This window comes from Jatropha curcas, chromosome 3, assembly GCF_041381405.1.
Source record: "Jatropha curcas cultivar XTBG-Jc1 chromosome 3, XTBG_Jcur_1.0, whole genome shotgun sequence".
Taxonomy (NCBI): Eukaryota; Viridiplantae; Streptophyta; class Magnoliopsida; order Malpighiales; family Euphorbiaceae; genus Jatropha; species Jatropha curcas.
The window spans coordinates 24,456,822-24,477,036 of record NC_143153.1 but is presented as its reverse complement, the minus strand read 5'-3'; the positions used below and the strand labels follow the sequence as shown (position 1 = coordinate 24,477,036).

The window sequence follows — 20,215 nt, the reverse complement described above, 5'->3', positions numbered from 1 at the left end:
TAAAATAATAAAAATAAGTGTGAAAAATAAATTTGCCTAAAATATTATTTTTTTTCCAAATTTTAATATAATAAATTTTTATTGTTGGTTCTCAAATTTAGAAATTACAAGTTTGGTGTTGAATCTATTAATAATATAATATCTGAATAATTTCAAAAAACAAAAACGGTCGCTTATCTAAATCTATTGATTTATAATATTTTTTAAATTTCTTTGGTGGATGATAGAGATAAAAGACACAGCTAAATAAATTGATGTGTGTCTAAATAAATGAATGAAGTATTTATTCAAGTTATACTTAAAGTCTCAACATATATTTCATATTTGATCTTTTAGTGCATATAATTACAGATTAGCAAATATTTTTTTGATCTCAACATATATATTTTTTTCTTCCAATATTTAACGGTTCATAAGCCCACAACCCACTGCAAATGTTGGAAGCCGTGGGCTAAAGTATGTTGAATCGCAATGCAGGTACAAGGGATTGGATTTTAAAGTTTTATTTTAGAATTCAATTGCCTATTTTTGGTCCTTAATCTACAAAAGAAATCAATTGCGAGAAATGAGATGGACACAAGAGTTTTGAACGGTTTGCTGCTGCTAAATTTTGTGAATATCTTTTTTGGTAACCCATATTTATTGGGAAGAAAATAGTGTAGCTCATTCCGTAGCACAATTATTAAATTTGGATAGAGGAGGTTCTTCCATCTATTAATTCTATTGTGTTAATAGATGATAAACGTGCTTTGAGTTGATGAAATTTGGAATGTTCATTTTGAAAAATGTGTATTTCCCAAGTAAATGCTCAATGACAGTGATTTTTTACAAGTGTACGAAAATCGCAACAAGTAATATAGAATGAGTAGAGTATCGTTTCTACATGGATTGTATACCAAGTACCAAAATTATGTTAACCTATTATTATTTAAACGGCAATAAGGGGAATTATTTTAAGAAATTAAATTAAACAAATAAAAAAAAGAACAAAAGAAATCAAGCAACAATATTTAACGAAAAGAAATCAAGGATTTAAAACTACTAGGGATTTTAACTTCACTTGATTCTATCCAATTTATTTTATTAGTTTGATAATCAATTTTAATTGTTTAAGTAGGGGAAACAACCCTAAAATCACTTTATATTGTTAGCTATTTTAACTCGCTCTAGTTACCTATCTTCCAATAGAGCAATCAAACATGAATTAAATCATTAAGTTTTATGGTTTATTTATGAATTTATAACCTAAGGCCACTAACTTATGAAAACCCCCCCTTGAGTCAAACCATATAGCTTCCGCATCAAGTTATTATTCTCATGTAATTTATTACCTTATTCATATCAAATACCCTTCTTCCGATAGTGATTAATAAAATAAATCAATCCAGATGAGAAACTCTGCCTGGGAGCATTAAGTTCAATAATAAATTATATCATGAACAAGGAAAAGCAAATCTAATAATATAAATTGGAATCAAAATTAAGCTACATCAAATCCCCAGTATGAGATTTTTAATTCAACATAGTAATTAAATAAAATTCAATTAAATTTGTAAATATTCTCATAATCAACATGAATATTGAAAATAAAACAAGAAAAGAGTTTAGAAATAAAAACTAGTTAACGATTGGCTTGGGCGTCTTCCTTGAATCTTGATACAAATCTTGAATACTTGAAGTTTTGGAGAGAGAGAAAACAATGGAACAAAAGATGAAATATACAATGAATCGCTCCCTATGACTAGTCTCTCTATTTATATAGACTTTCCGGAGTATCTTCGTGTTCGTTTAGGAAAATGAATCTTTTTTGAGTAAAAAATCTTTTGGAAATAGGAAACTGTTCAAGTTTTATATTTCTTCCCAATTAGGACTTTCTCAGCGTCTAAATAGGATTAAAACTTGATTTTCACGTCAGGAAATCATCTCATGTGGGTCCATGCAAGTGGTGCAGGATAGGCTGACATTTTAGGCCCAAGGCAAAACCTAAACTTCGGCATGAGCGTGCTGTGAGGCACGGCTAGGGCGTGCTAGCCTCTGAGAGTTTTGCTTACTTTGCTCTTTTCTGTGTCAAAATCCTATAAATTTCCTTAACATCAAGTAAATTATGATTCAAGGAAACTTTGAACAAAAACATAAATAAAACTAAATAAAAACTAATTAAAGTAATTAAAACTACTAAAATTCCTAATAAAATTATATTAAAAATACTATAAAAATAACACTTATCGCTCAATAACCAAGTAGGCCCAAAAGGTGATCATGATCAAATGCTTTTTTGGCTATTTGAGACATCTGCAATATCTCATCTTCGACAGATATCGATAATGTGGTATGTCTTATTTTATTTTCCTGTTCTGGATAAATCCAGGATATTTTCCTGTTGATTGTCCGGTGGGGGCCTAACCAAAACTCAGCGCCATTGCACTTCAGTTTCTATGTCGCTATCCTCTCCATCTCGCTGTTTGCTTTTGAATCTTGGTCTCTTCCTGTTTTTTTTGCTCTGGGTCTATCATTTGTTGCTTTATTCACTGCTTTGGCTTTGTCTTAAACTTTGCTTTGTTGATTGGAACGCCCATCCTTAATAATTGCTCTGCTTGGCCATTGATTAAATTACTGCAATTCTATTTTGCATTTTTTCCTTTACATTTACCAATATAGTTTGATATATTAATAAATAAATAATATATAGAAACATATTATCAATATATATAAACATATACTGATTTCTCTATTTGTGCTAATCTTTTAAACTCAATTTATCTCAAATATCAACCCCAACCATGGCCTAAGAAACCCAAAAGGCGGTAGCAACAGTATCAATTACCGGTGTCAAAACGGTTAATTCATCCGGTTCAACACCAACTTACTTAATATGCCGTACCATTAGGGTAAATATGAATATTTCTCATTTAATAATCTTGACAATAATTTAAACATGGACACAATAAGAAAATTAAACGAGTGATATAAACATAACACAGATAACCCGTTTAATTAAATGGGTAAAAAAATAAAATCAATCTAATTAAATGGACTGTATAAAGATCATATCGTATAACTCATATAACCCAATTGATATATATAAGTAACATTTTACCCTTAATCAAACCAATTAGATGGATTATCGCGAGTTTACCTGTGACATGATATATTTAAATTCGTATTACATAAAGGTCGTCATTTATTACACAAAACTCATTTAGACTCAATTTTAACTTATTTGATTTCTGTGTTAGGTGAATCATATTCCTGTGTCAGACAAATCGTGTTCCCGTATTATGACTTTTTTTAACATCTCTACTATCAATGAAGGAAAAATTGGTGAAGCCTATTACTGAGAAATAAATAACACCAGAATAAGATCTAGAGTCAGAGGCGCAGGAAAAAGCCTATAAATATTTGATGTTGAACTAATTATGGTACTTGTATCAAAAATTTATATTTTTTTCAATTACAAAAATATTTTTTATTGTAAAATTGATTATGATAATTTGAATTTTAAAAGATTGCTTAGCTTCTAACTATTAATGATTTTAATTTGTTATGTTAGGTATCCCTATGGTTTGAAAACAATCATTTTTTTGTTTCAAAACCTCTAATTTCAGTTATAAGAATGATGGAAGCAAAACCGGACTGCTTTTAGGGAGTTTCTAAAATATGAAATCCTTGCATTAATACCACCTGACACAACAAGTAGCGTAGAGAAATACGACACATGATCAAATCCTTGAAAAATAAAGAAGATCTAAAAATCTTAAATAAACAAGATTTAATCCAAAACATTAGGATAAATAAAGCAAAAACACAATTTCATTAGAGAAAATTCATATTTTATATCAATAATAAGAGAATTTTTTACAATTTTAAATATTAATTAGGAGTAGCATAATAACCTAAATCTAATTAGGAATACAAAATCCTAAATAGGAACCCTTTCTAAATAGGAACTTAAGAATCTATAAGATACTTGAAAAAAAAAAACTAAAATTAAACTAATAAGGAAACTACTATGATTCGAGTAAATTAAAATACATAAAATATTTATAAAACCAACTTGTCAAAATCCCACTTCATACCATGAAAATGGATAAAGTTTAACTAGATTCACTCTATGAACTGAAATACCCCGAATTTTTATTTTCAAAACTTTCAAAAATTTTATTAAATCAAAAATCTCGATTTTCAACTATATGGGCTATAAAGACTGAACAATCTTAATTTGAGTCCAAAGTTTTATGAGTTGGGCCCAAGCCCAAATATATTGTCGAAATTTTTTAATTGAGAACAGTTAAAATTTTGAGAAATAATATGAAACTCCAGCAATTAATCTATTATGTATATATATAAATTAATTATCCTAAAAATCAAATATCATTACTATCAATATTTTTATTATTATTGAGTAAATGGAGGAAATGTTATGGAACCTAACTAAAATAATCAAAATGAATCGAACCGGACCCAGAAATCAAATTGATTTTTTGAAAATCACACGAGTAACCTAAAAACCAAGTGAAAAACCTGCAAACCGAGTGAAAATCGTGCCAAATCATTGAATTAGACCAAACCGGTTTGAATCAAATCGGAATGGTCTAGAAGCCCAGATTTTTTTTTCTTCTTCCTTTTCTTTTTCTTTTCTTCTCCTTCTTCTTCTTGGATGGCGCGCGACAGTCTCCTCTTCTCCCTATGCAATGCGTTTCCGGCCACCGCACGATGAGCACGAGGTGGCGGACGACTCACCTTGTGCCACTGACTAAGCTTCTAGCCTCCTCATACGCGAACGGAGCTCCAGTGGTGCGATCAGACCTTCTTCCATAAATCGCCCCTGCTCTTCAATTTTCCTGCGAAATCTCGCCGTTCGGTGGGTACCAGGCGTCGGGAAGGGACCCAATCGACTCCTAGTCACCTCTAGAATACTTTCCCTCCATTAATTTTGAAGATAGAGCCCGTGGAGTGGAAGTGCCATTGAAGGTGGCGGTGAATCGGCTGTCGAACCCACTTTGCCCAATTAGAGGGCTGATCTCACTAAAATAACATTGGAAATGGAATCCTTGGTGAATTTTCAGTCGAATGGTATGATCGTTGCAAAATTTTGGGCAGTTTTTATTTTTCCAGCCACCATGAACAGTGGCGGTCCGGCGAGCCTCCGGCGAGGCCCAAAGGACAGAATCTTCCTCTCCTCGTGTGGATTGTGTTTCGTCATTCGATTTTCGATCGGTACGCTCTAAGATTCCATTCTCAATTTTTGTATATAAAGAATTAATTAATTAATGAATTTAATTGAGTAATTAAGTAAATTAAATTGAATAATAAGAAATTAGGTTATTGGAATAGCCTAAATATATATAGAATGTTTTTAGTCTTTTGTAAATAAATTAAATTGATTAGTATGCGGTAATTGCGATAATTGGATATGTTTAGTTAATTGGTTTAGGATCTTAGAATAATGTAATTGCAAATTAGTTTAAAACATTATCAAATAAATTACATGAACTATAATTATAATTAGAAGATTTGACATGGAAATAAGAATTCTTAGTTATTATTTATGTGAGTTAAATTGAGTAAATGATTAGATGAATGATTATAGTTATGGCGGATGGGGCGAGTTGATGTGAATTGCCCGATGGATGGGTTTTGAAAATTTGTTGTTGAATTATGGTTTGATCAAATTTTAGGGGAGGTGCTGCCGAAATTTCGATGGAACCTAGACTAGTCTTAATTAATAACATGATTAATAAGTTTATTTAGATTAATTCTATAGCTTGATACATAATGAATAAAGTGCTCTAATTATTTTATTATTATCATTATTATTCATTTAATTATTCAATTATTTATTTATTTTCATTATTATTGTTTATTATTATTATTTATTTTATCATTGTTGTTTATTGTTAATACTATTTATTCATTTATTTGCATTTGAGTATGGATGTCTAATTGTGCATTGCGTTACGATGTTTAATTGATCAATATGTCTGCATTTAATTGCAATGCTTGATTAGTTGTGATGTGACAATGGTATACTTTGTTTTTGTGGAGTTGGGATGAAGTGGGTCACCATGGATTTGTGAGGACGGTGGATCGTGAATATGATTAAATTATGATATGATATGGAATTTGACTGTGAGGCAGGGTAAATGGGAGATCGGCGCCCCGGTGTGCACCGGATGATATTGATTATATGGAAACCACAGGGTGGCTTCTTATTGGGCGCACCTGATAATCTGGATTTGATGGTAGCCCGCAGGGTTGCCTCCTGTTGGTATGGAAAAGAAAAGAGAGAATGGAAAAACAATGAGAGGGCTAGTCAAATGAGGATTAGACCGGTCGGCCATGTATGGGGAATCGGCTCCCTGGTGCACACGTTATGAGAGGGTGAGCCATGTGGGAGGACGGCTCACTGGAGTTTAGGTGACGCCACAGACCAATTTCCACGTGATGTGATTATGTGAAGTTGATAATAAGTGTGAGTGCTGTTGTTATGCCATTTGTGTGACTGTCTGCGTGAGCATATACTAGTCAGACGACTAGATTGATATATTTACACATTTGTGTGATTGCGTGTGTTGTGGAATAATTATTACTCCTTAGAAAACTCACATGTTTTGTTTAATTTTTCAGAAAGCAAGTTTCTCTTTAATTCGATTTAGGCTATGTTTCTTCGCTGCAGGGCATAAAAAAAATTTTCCTAGTTCCATAATTATTTTGCTATGTAACTATATGTATAAAAAGCTATGTATATCAAACAGTTAGTGACTCCGCAGTTGTAGAATTTTCTTACATTTAGTCGTGTATTAACATAGACGAAATAATTCTGTGAGTCCATGTTAGAAATGCGATGTATTATAAATTGAGTCCGAACTGTGGAATGTTGTAGATTATAAATTTGGGCCAAGATATAATAAAATCATGAGGTTTATTTTTCTTAGTAATATGGGCTGAATGTTTGAAATTTATATTAAGATAGTAGATTTTAGTGTTTCAGGCTTACTACAGGCCTCGGCAGCCTTAAGCTTACCTGGGCCCTAGTGCCGGTCCGGCCCATGGAAACGGGTCATGACATGAACCCACCTAAATACGAATGAACCCACCTATAAACGAAACTAATGAAAATAAAAATTTTTTAAAGCTATTCTCACTTTAACCTTTTTATTTTTTTTTCAAGTGAATGGACATACGTATTATCGTTTCAAAGAAAAGATTCATTACATAGGGCCATAAGCCTAGTCTTGCCCAGTTATCTATTGTATATATAAAAATACGAATGGAGGGAGGGGGATATTGGGTTTGTAGCCCTTACTAAATATATGGATTGATAAAAATATCTTGAAATATTATAATTATATTGGTTGAAAAAATAAATGTAATTTAATTTTAAGTAGTTATTGTTGTTTACAGACTTGGACTTATTATGAGTTTCGAAAAGAATCGAATATACAAATGAAATACCGAATGATAGATTGGTTTGATAATTAAACGAATAATAACAATTAGCCAGTATATAATATGAGCTAGATAGAAAACAATTAATAACTGTTCCAGAATGTCACGACCCGAAACCATGGGCCGGACCAGCACTAGGGCCCAGGTAAGCTTACGGCCTCCAAGGCCCGTAGTAAGCCTAAATCACTAAAATTCCACTTTTTCAATATAAAATTCAAACATTTAGCCCATATTACTATGCAAAATGAATCTCATAAGTATTTTATACCTTGGCCCAAATTCAACGTCTTAAACTTTTCACGGATTGAATCCAATTTACAATACGTCACATTTATAATATGGGCTCTCAGAATCATTTCATCTATATTAATACACGACTAAATATATGTAAATTCTAGAACTGCGGAGTCCCTAACTGTTAGATATACATAGATTTTTATACATATAGATACATAGCAAAATAATTATTGAACTAGGAAAATTTTCTTTCTAGCCCTGCGGTGAAGGAATATAGCTTAACCGAATTAAAGAGAAACTTACTTTCTGAAAAATTAAACAAGATATGTGAGCCTTCTAAGGATTAATACTTTTTGCACAACGCACGCATTCACAAAAATTTGTAAATATATCAATCTAGTCATCCGACTAGTTGTATGCTCACGCAGCCAGTCACACAAATGGCATATCACCAGCACTTACAATTATTAACATCTTCACATAATCACATCATGGGGAAATTGGTCTATGGCGTCATTGAAACCCCCAATAAGCCGTCCTCACACATGGCCCATCCTCTCATAACGTGTGCACTAGGGAGCTGATCCCCCCATACATGGCCGACCGGTCGAATCCTCACTTGACCAGCCCTCTCATTGTTTTTTCATTCTCTCTTTTCTTTTCCATACCAATAGGAGGCAACCTGGTCATCTCCGTCAAATCTAGATCATCAGGCGCACACAACAGGAGGCCACCCTGTGGGCTACCATCAAATCCAGATTATCAGGTGCGCCCAATAAGAAGCGACCCTGTGGTTTCCATATCATCAGGTGTACACGGGGGCGCCGATCTCCCATTTATTCAAATATAAGTTAAATAGAAAATATATAATGTATTTGTGCGTTATAATGTTATTTAAGTGTTTTGAAATTAAATTCTTGCTTTTGTATAATATATTAATCATTAATTAACTGAATAATTAAATAATTAACTTTAAATAATAAATTCTACGTGAAACAGGCTGTAATTTGGAGAATCATAAAAGAAAATCTAATGAGTGAACTAAAATTAATTATGTGCTAAGTTTGTATATGCAAGTACTATGAAACAACTAATATGACATTTTTCCAAAATTAAAAAAAGAAAAAAGAATTGACTAAAATTGCAAAAATAGATAAAGTTCAGGATTTGTCTTTTCATTTAGCTCTTTTTTTCTCTAACGTGGCACGGTGATGTGGTGCCTATGTGTTAAAATGTAGATCTCACTAATGACAATATCATCAAGTTTGTAATAGATATAGAACGGAGACTATCATTGCAATGAAAAAAAAGGTTTACTGCTACAATTGCCAAAATTTAAAAAATTGACTAAAATTGCAAAAAGACCAAAGTCTAAGGGATTTTTTTTTATCATTTAACCAAATTTTAATTGTTTTTTGAGGTTTCAAATCATATGAATTAGCCTGTGGCTACTGCAAAGTTAGAACAAATCTGAAGTTCATTTTCCCTTGATACTCAATATGTATATATATATATATATATATATATATAGCATTCAGCTAACTCAGTTAATTTGAGTAACATTTTTAATCGAAGTAAATTAACCAAAAATTTTTTGACCTAACTGAATTTCACCGAACTAATTTTTTAACTGAACTTAACCAAATCATTTTGGCCAAATTAATTTTTATTATTAACCAAACCAGAGTTAAAGAAAATAAAGACTTGATTAACCGATGGAATTAACCGAAATTTATGATTAATTGACTTTAACCAAAATAAAAATTAAACGAAGTTATTAATTACTACTTAATCAAAATAAAATTGACATATTTTTATTTTAAATTTTATTTTCTACTTGATCAATGATGTAGTTTTGAGAGTTGGTTAATTTGATTAATTTGGCTATATTAACTTTTAACCGAACCTTTAACTGAATACCGCAAATTTAAGTTTCTTTAATTGAAGTTTTAATCAAATATTTATTCACCCAACTGAATTGGCTGAATTAACTAAATTGGCCGAATTGAATAGTCGCCCCTAATTTTAGCTTCTTTTTTTAGCTTAATTTAGTTCAATTTTTTTTATTTTTTAGGTTTCCAATTCTGCATAATCAAAGAATCTAAATTGAAATTAACAAGTGATATTATGTTATTAATATTTTTTACTCTAGCAATATTAATTTGATTAATGTGACAAAGTAAATTGCGGACGTCTTTAATAATTTCATAGATGAAATGGGAGACTTCAAAACATGCCTTTGTGAGAGCTTAGAGGGAATGGTTTCTTTGTACGAGGCGTCATTCCTTTCAGGAGAAAATGAGAATATCTTATAAGTTGCTAGAGATTTTACTACAAGTTACCTCAACAACTACATTAAACAAAACAAGAATGACAATTATATATCCATGTTAATAACTCAAGCACTGACAATGCCACTGCATTGGAGAATGCTAAGGTTGGAAACTAGGTGGTTCATCGATGTCTATGAGAGAAAACAAAGCATGAATTCTCTTTTGCTGGAGCTTGCTAAATTGGATTTCAATTACGTCTAGGCAATATACCAAGAGGATTTAAAAGACACATCGTGGTACTTATGCCCAATTCTTTTCTCTTCTATTATAATTAATTTGGTCAAACTAAAGATTGCCATGTACTTGGGCTAGTAGTTTGTAATTTCCTTCGCTTTTTGGTAAACTATATTTTTTTTTCATTTATAGGTGGTGGCTGAATGTAGGTCTAGGAGAAAAGTTGAGCTTTGCAAGAGACAGGTTAATGGAGAATTTCTTGTGGACTATTGGAATGATATTTGAGCCAGAATTTGGATATTGTCGGAGAATGTCTACAAAGGTCAATGTGCTCCTAACAACAATTGATAACGTTTATGACGTATATGGCACCCTAGATGAACTTGAATTATTCACCGATGCAGTTGAAAGGTCAGTTAATGGTGTTCCAACATCTAACAAAAGCTTCTTATTTGCCTAGCTGATCTAATACATTCACATATATTTTTATATAATATTAAAATTTGAAAAATGAATTACTAAACATAACAATAGTTCTCTAGGGTTCATAATAATGATTTTTCTTTTAATAGTAATTTTTTCTTCTAATTTTGTTGAAACACGTAACACTCACTTGAGTACCGCTGAATCAAAACTCATTGATACATTACATAGAGTTGTCATCTCCATAGTTCTAAACATAAATATTCCAATAGGTTTGACGTATTATTCTATTTGTGGCATGTATTTTATATTATTGGGCATATATATATATATATATGAAATTGGGTCATGACAGTTCCACCTGTAGGATGGCTTCTAGCAGTAATGTGCAAGGTCAATTTGTTAAGCCTACTAAAAATGTTATTAAACCAGCTCAAGTTTGGGTCCCCAAGAAACCGCCTCCTTCGACAAAGTTTCAAAATCAGAATTCTATTCCTAAAATTGATGCTGTATTTGTGTCTACAGCAGGCCCTCCTTCTCCTAAAATTAGTTCTGATGATCAGAATGTACCCACTACGTCTGCTCCCTCTTCGTCGAAGATCAATTCTGATGTTCAAATTATGCCAAGAGACAATATCTTGCTAGACAGTGCTCCTTTAGCTGAAAAGGTCTCTTGCCCGTCTGATGTGGACATTTGTGATGTTAATAATAAATTTTCTTCTTTGGGATACTTGTCAGAGAGGGATCAAATTGATTCAGATTTTATTACTAACGTTGATAATCTTAAAAAGTCAGGTTTAATGATTGCTAAAAAACTTTCTGCTGGTAATGTAGATGGTAATTTTGAGTTATCTTCTGGTTTGGGATTTATTAAAGTGATGAAGAAGCAACGTAATCGTAAAGTTAAAACAACTGTTGAGCTTCTCAAGCCTACACGACGTCAAAAGAAAGCTCAAGCTTCCTCTGAATGCATTTTGCCCAATGAATATAATGAGTTGGAATCTTAGAGGTCTTCCCTCTTCTTCGAATCGCTTGATTCGGCTTTGTCGCACTCATCATATTTTTCTGCTTTTTGTGATTGAACCCATGGTAGATGCTTGCAATAATTTTTCTTATGCTTCTAAACTTGGTTTTGACAATGTTTATTCGAGTAGCAATAACAAGATATGGATACAATGGAAAAATAGTTTTCTGCAGCTTTCTAATTTTGCGGATGATATTCAAGTCTTGAGTTGTTCTGCTTTTATTCGTTCCCTTTCGATAACCACTAATATGTCTACTGTGTATGGGTATCACTCACGTCTTCAAGGAGTACTCTTTGGTCTCGACTTCTCAGATTGAGCCGTGATACTGTTGGTGCTTAGGTGGTTGGGGGTGACTTCAATGCAATTAAATCTATGGCAGATTATGGAGGTAACTCGACTCCTAATTTGCTTAGCATGCAGGACTTTGTTAATACTTCTGATGATTGTGGCCTTATTGATGTTCCATTTCATGGTTCCAAATTTACCTTAAATGGTGTTCGTAGTAATGGTAGAGTGTGGGAGAGGTTAGATCGGTTTTCGGTGAATAATGCTTTTTTAGACTATTTTGATGATTTGAGTGTCAGACATTTGAGTAGAGCTACTGCGGATCATTCTCTTCTTCTGCTTATATGTAATAAGGTTGACTTCAATTTTCCTAAGGCTTTTAATTCCAACATATGTGGCTCTCTCATCCTACTTTCCTTCCTATGTTTCGTGCTACCTGGAATTTGAATTTCCACGGGGGAGGTATGTGTGGACTTTGTCTTAAGTTATTTGCTTTGAAAAAGGCAATTTGGGAATGGAATAAAAATACTTTTTGCAATATTTTGATGCAATTTAGGAAGCTAAAAAGGAAGTGGAATTAGTCGAAGCTACTTTTGATTCAGCCCCTTCACCGGACAACATGAAATTCTGGCAGGAGAAACAGTGTGACTTGATTAGAAAGCTTAAGCTTGAGGAGAACTTTTGGAAGCAAAAGGCTTATATTAAATGGCTCCTTGATGGTGATTCAAATACAAAATTTTTCTATAATTATGTGAAGATGGCCAGGAGAATTCATCGTATTTCTACTGTCAAGACTGAGGTGGGACATGGATTTCTAATCAAGCTGATTTGGGCGCGGAAGCTGCCACTTTTTTTTCTTCTCTCTTCAAGTGCAGTGATACTCAGCAGAATTATCAACCACTTTTGGATAATGTAACATCCTTGGTTACTGAGGAGAATAACAAAAACCTTGAAAGATCTCCAGCTGATGATGAGATTAAATAGGCTATTTGGCAACTTGATCCGAATAGTGCTCCTGGTCCTGATGGTTTTGATGGCAGATTCTATAGAGAGTGTTGGGAGATAATAAAGTGGGATGTGTGTAGTGCAGTGAAGGAGTTTTTCTTGGGTTTGCCCATTCCGAAAGCCTTTGGAAGTGCTCAAATTATAGACCTATATGCCTTACAAATTTTATCAGCAAAGTATGTACTCGCGTCTTGGCAAATCGGGTCTCTCCCTTGCTGGACTCTTTGATTTCTAGAGAGCAAGTAGGTTTCATGAAGGTTCGCTCAATTCATGCTCAGATCATGCTTGCTAATGAGATGGTTCATGAGATTGACAAAGCATCGAGGGGTCACAATCTAGCCATCAAGTTGGATATGGCCAAAGCCTTTGACAGGGTGGATTGGAAGTTTTTAGAAGCAGTTCTGGTAAGATTCGGTTTCTCCGCTCATATGATTAATATTATTATGAGCAATCTTGCTTCTACCCGGCTTTCTGTGCTTGTTAATGGGGTTCCTTACTATTTCTTTCAACCGACTAGAGGAGTTAAACAGGGAGATCCGTTGTCACCGTATCTGTTCATTTTAGCTTCTGAAAGCTTTGCTCGGGGTCTCAATCATTTAATGGCAGCGGGTATAATTTCACCTTATAAACTAGCGAGGCATTGCTCTATAGCTTCTCATCTTTCTTTTGCAGATGACTTGTTGATTTTTCTTAAAGGGGATGTCAGAAACATTTCAAATCTCAAGAAATTTTTGCTTTCTTATCAGCAAGCTTCTGGGCAACTGATCAATTTCAACAAAAGCTCTTTTTATTGTTCTAAGAATGTCTCTCAGGATAAGGTTTCTCGTATTCAGGATACTTTGGGCATTAAAAGGAGGCCTTTTCCTTTTACATGTCTTGGTGTGCCAATCTATCAAGGTATTAATATAGCTCATTATTGCAGTGGCATTTTGCAAAAAGTCGAGTCAAAGCTCACGGGTTGGATAAAAAAAATCCTCCTCTTTGAGTGGCTGTTTATTATTGATCAAACATGTTCTAAATTCCATTCCTTTGCACATAATGGGAGCCATGGCGTTGCCATAAAAAATATTGAGATTATTGGATCGTAAAATGGCTACTTTTTTTTGGGGTAGTGATGTGGATCATTCGAAATATCACTGGGTCAGTTATCATGATATGTGTTTTTCGACTAAGGAAGGAGGACTAGGTTTAAGATCTCTTCACTCTTTACAGAAAGCCTATTCGCTCAAAATCTGGTGGACTTATATGTAGAGAAATTCCTTATGGGGCTAATTATATGTTCCAAAAATATCATCGGTAAGGAGAAATGCGCTATCAACTTATCGACTCTTGCACTTGGAAACGGATTTGTCAAGTTCACTCTTTTGCTTGCTCACTTGTTGATTTTTTAGATAATAATGTGGTGTGGCGAGGAGAAAGGAATGGCAACTTTACTCTTGCTTCAGCCTACAATTGTGTTAGAGAGAGTGAAGCTTCTTGCCTTTAAAGCAAAGCTATTTGGGATTCATCTTTCCCGCTTAAGCTTTCCACTTTTACATGGAAACTCCTCAGGGGAGCTTTACCTTTGCTATGACGTCTTCAATTATTTGGGATTTATGGTCCATCCCGTTCCCCATTTTGCTTCAAGTCGGAGACAACTGCTAACCACCTTTTTATTTCTGCCCCATCATTGCTAAACTTTGGAATTATTTCGGCTCTTTTTTCTTGGATACTCTTGAGTCACAAAATTCTCTGCGGCAAGCGTTGATTTTTTGGTGGCTTTGTTAAAGACCAAATTCAGCTATGGGTAAGCTTAGGCGCTTGGTACCTCAGGTAATTGTGTGGTCTATATGGAAAATTTATTGTAAGTGTAATTGGGGTAATGAAGCTTGCTTTTTAGACCTCCTTTTATAAAATATCAGTAGGTTGTTATTAAACTGGAGCATTGCTAATTCTGGTAAGAGATTTGCAGCAACTTGGTCTGCACAAGCTGATTGCCACTTCATTTGGGCTTCTTTTGGCAAACATAAATTAAAGTCAATGATTATTACTTGGATTCGGGCTAGGCAAGATTGCTATAAACTGAATATTGATGCGTCGTTCAATAACTTTTCAGCAGTGGGGGGTGCTATCCTCCGAAATAGCCATGGTAATTTTCTTGCTGCTGCTTGTTTTCCGATTGTTACCAAGGCAACTTATGATGCAAAGCTTGAGGCTTTGATTTGGGGGCTTTCTTAGAGTATTGATAAAGGTTTTTATCCTATCCAGGTGGAAATGGATTGTCTGGATCTAGTTGCTTATGTTAATCGGGCACAATGGATTAGAGCAGGTCCTTCGGTTTTGTTGCGTGTTGCTTACTTGTTGCATCTTCACTCTTCTTCCATTCATCACATATATCGTGAAGGAAATCAAGCCGCACATCTTTTGGCTACTCATCAAAGGATCCATCATACTTCTCTCTCTTTTACCTCTTTTAATTCTTTGCCTCATTTGCTTAAAGGTATTGTATTATTGGAGGCTATGGGGACTACATATTTGAGATATAAATAAAAGGATCATCTTTTTCCATATAAAAAAAAAATTGGATATGTAACATCCTAGTGAGTTGAGTTGAGTCAGTTCATAGAGGTAAGTTGAGTTGGGTTGAATCAAACCTTGTTGGGGTAGAATGAGAGTATAAGTGGACTTATGTGAATGTAAAGTTAGGACTTGCTTGCATTAAAACATACAGCTTGGGTATGAAGTTGTAGCCTTTGTACACTTGAGGTACCAATTAGATATGTTACACAGCCAACTCACTTCTTCTAGAGACTACCCGTTCTTATCAGTTCACTTTCCTATTTTCATGTTTATCATTCTCTCCTTACTTGTCCCGCCCATTTTCTTTCCATTGTCAACATAGTTAAGCATTAAGTCAACTGCAAGTAAGTAAAATTCCTTGAAGTGTGATGTTATTTCCTATTTCATTGAGTTATATTGGAGATGAGTTATGAGAATTCTTGTGTATAGGAGAAAAAAGTTCAAAAGTTGCAGAAAAGAGAAGCTAAAACAGAGTCCCAGCTTTTTGAAACCAAGGTTTGATATCTCTTGTTATTTCCCATGTTCTTTGCATGAAAACTTGTATGGAGTGTTGTTCATGAGAATTCTTGTTGAGTATTGTTGAATGAAAGAAGTGGGAAGGAGGTGAAAACAGGGGATAAATATATGAAGTGGAAACAGAGTTTGCTGGAAATTTTACCAGCAACTTTATCTTGATTTTGACCCCATTTAATGATGGAACTAGGAATTGTCATAGAAGAGTTATTTGTTCCTCTATGTGTTATCTTTACGTGGGCTTTTGAATCATTCAATTTGGAATTGTATATTGAGAGTTATGGCCAAAAGAACACAGACTGCACAATCTGGAAACACGTCGCGCGCTCGCGCGGTCTGGAAAGCAAGTCGCGCTTGCGACTTTCACATGCGCGGTCGCGACTTTGGCCAGAAGCTCTCTGACTCTCAGTGTGCGCATCTCGCGCTCGCGAATCACACAAGCGCGCTCGCGACTTCATCTCGCGCTCGCGACTTGTGCTGCGCGGTCGCGACTTCAGCCAGAAACACACTGACTCTCAGGATGCACAAGTCGCGCTCGCGACTTTCACATACGCGGTCGCGACTTGAGCCAGAAACCCTCTGACTCTCAGTCGCGATTCTCGCGCTCGCGATGTTGCAAGGCGCGCTCGCGACTTATGCTGTGACACTCTTTTGCCTTTCATTTGCTATGTAATTACATTCCTTTGCTCAACATGCATGCATCCAATCATTTTACAACAAAAATACAACATAAGAACATGGATTAAAACAACATGTAAGCATTTATATGGTGTGAAATCATATCAATATGATAAACTATGACGTTGTGAAACCATTTATGTGCTATTGTGTTACATTGTTGACATGCTAATCTTAAGCTCCATTGAGGTTAGGTAGAAACCATGTAGATAAGGCTATGTCGCGACATAGAATAGCAGATCTGCGCCCCATACAGTTTGGAACTCCGGCTACAGGCCGTTGAGTGGATATGATTAAACCGTGCGGTGCAAATCCGGTTAGGGGCACCAAAACGGACAATATTGGCATAGGCGAATCCGGTTCGGGGCCTATCGCCTATAGCATACATTTTCATCCAGTTTCATACAATTTTTCTTATCACTTCGGTTTCACTATAACCTTATGGAGCTATACAGTTATATCAACTACAAATTGCATAATCATACAGTATACTAAACAGCAAGAAAGATCATTAAGGGAAAATGAAAGTATCATGATATGTGTGCTTACATTCCATATGTGAGTAAATGTTTAGTTCTACATATGTATGTGCTTATATGTTTCTTCATTCATTGTGATATTCACTGAGTTTAATCAAAGTTGCAGAGTTCATACAACATAAAGAACATCAGGTAAGATTATGAAAGCATCATGTTATATATGCTTACAAATTTATTTATTTAATTCTTAATGAGCCATACAGTTATGAAATGTTGTTAATCATACCTTATATGCTGTGACTAAAGTGCATCAGTCATACAACAGAATGAACAGCAAGTAAGAAAATGGAAATATAATGTTATGTATTCATACATATTTATTGATTTCATGCAGACAACACAATGAACAGCAGGTAAGACCATGATAGTATCATAATGTGTAATATAAGGTTCATGTAAAGGAGTTATGAGAGAAGTAGATTAATTATGTTTATGAGTTAGAAGTTTATTCGTTGCTACAAAGAGACATTCATGTTAAAATTTACTGATTCTATGAGTATCAATGCTTTATGAAATTGGTATTTGAAGTTAGTTGCCATCGCACTTTGTTTAGTATGTGAAGTATAAGAACCACTGAGTTTTATACTCAGCGCGTCGATTTTTATCACGCGCAGGTTGAAGATCGTGGTTGTTACTTGAAGACTTGAGGAGTACTATCAAAGCAGAAGTGCTTAATTTGGTCATAGTAGATTGAGAGATGTAGAATTAAGATTTATGGCATGTATTAAGAGTTATGGCATGTATAATTCTTTTATTGTTAGAGCTTATGTGATTGTAAATATAAGTGAAACATGTAATTATTTTGGTGTAAGTAGTTGGTGATAAGAATAATATTTATGAAATGATTGAAGATGAAATAGTTTACTATAGTTGATATGATTAGGTCATGAAAACTTGATATAGATTCTGAATGAAATTCATTGCCAGATATTAAATGCTTTTGAGGATTTAGATAATTATGTAAAGATATTTATATAAAGGGTTATTGTGTTATGATGATTCTTGGAGATGTTGGAAGTTTAGAGTGTAATTGGGAGTGTTTATATTCATATTTTGCATACAGTATGCTATCAGCATGACAAGATATAAGTGCAACCAGATTGTAGCGTCTCGGCTCGGTTCATTCGGGTTAACGGGTGGACCGGGAAGGGGTGTTACAGGATATGGCGTTCCCACTGCAGTCGCTTCATTGCATTTCTTCACGATTACTGTTCACCCTTCCATTAATTCATCCATTCATTCAGAAACTACTTATCATTAAAAATGGATATAAACTTCGGTGAAAAAAAAATTTTATATATATATATATAGCTGGTTAGAAATAATAATTCATTTTATATGTATCTTTATGCTTTGTTTTCAGATGGGATGTCAATGCAATAGAGCAACTTCCAGACTATATGAAGATTTGTCTCTTAACTCTATATAACACAATCAATGAACTAGCTTATGATACCTTTAAGGAACAAGGACTTCACATCCTTCCTTACTTAAAGAAATTTGTTCTTATTAATAATGTTCTTAAATCATTTGTGATGGTACTCGTTTTTTTTATGTATAATGATAACTATTCTATCACTTTAATGCTTTCCAGTGGGCAGATTTATGTAAAGCTTACTTGTTAGAAGCTAAATGGTATTATAGTGGATATACACGAACTCTACGAGAATATATTGCTAATGCATGGATTTCTGCAACGGTTCCAGTGATGTTAGGCCATGCTCATTTCCTTTCAAGAATGCCAATAACAACTAATGCCTTGAAAGCCTTGAAGGAATGTCCCAATATAATTCAATTGTCAGCCATGATTGTTAGACTCGCAGACGATCTTGGAACATCCTCGGTGTGCAAGCTAGTTAGTTTATCCAAATCCTCTTTTTCAATTTATTTCTCCTTATATTTTTCTGTTAAATTCTTATCATGTATTCTCTATTTTGTTCTCATTATTTATAGGATGAATTTAAAAGAGGAGATGTTCCAAAATCAATTCAATGTTATATGCATGAAACTGGAGTTTCAAAAGTACGAGCTCGTGAGCACATTCGATATTTAATTAGTGAAATGTGGAAAAAGATCAATGAAGAATGAGTTGTTGATTCTTCATTTTCGAATACTTTTTTTGACATGGCAATTAATGTAGCTAGGATAGCACAATGCATATATGAATATGGCGATGGGCATGGAATTCAAAATCAAGAAACTAAGGATCGTATTTTATCATTATTGGTTCAATCTATTCCTTATACGCCGGATTTTCCATAATTTCATATTTCTATGTATTCTAGTGTGTAACGAAAAAATGTTGAAAGTTTTAAATAAGCTTCATTAGTTACGGACTATTTTGGTTTATGCAAACCGATTGAATAAATATAATTAAGAAATATGTGAAAAAAACCCCATTTTGCTTTATGTGATCACTTATGGGATAGACTTGTACATTTCAATGAGTTGATATGGTTTTAATAAATAAAAGTGTAACGAATGACTCATGAGGATGAATAGTTTGGCACTGTTTTCTCTTAAGTGAGGTGGAGGGTTCCATCTTTATAAATGAAGCAAATACTTGATGAAGGTATATAAAATTTAAAGGCTTTCAAGTTACGTTTTGAAAATGGTGAGACACATATGTTGATTTTGACATAATTTAAGGACTCATTTTCATTTTTCCTGAATAGTAGATTTGATTTAAATAATTTATTTTTAATTTCAAAGTATAAATAAAATAGGACCTATCAGTTCACATAAATAATTCGAACCAAATCAATTTAGTTCGATTTTTCTATTTTAGCTACTTTTTACCTCTTAGCTTATTTGAGTTCAAAATTCGATTTAGGTTTTCAATTTTACATAATTAAAAAAACTAAACTAAAATATTCAACAAAACTATTTTTTAGAAAATTATATACCTTAAAAATCAAACTAACTAATTTCTCATTGATTTTTTTGGTTCGGTCTATTTATACTCGGCCCTGGAAACAATGAAAGTAACAAGTGA

At 33.7% G+C, this 20,215-nt stretch overlaps 1 pseudogene; it reads left to right on the top strand.

Moving 5' to 3' along the window:
* Window positions 1-9,869: 9,869 nt before the first annotated feature.
* On the top strand, window positions 9,870-19,308 carry LOC105645168 (terpene synthase 10-like; annotated as a pseudogene).
* Window positions 19,309-20,215: the final 907 nt, after the last annotated feature.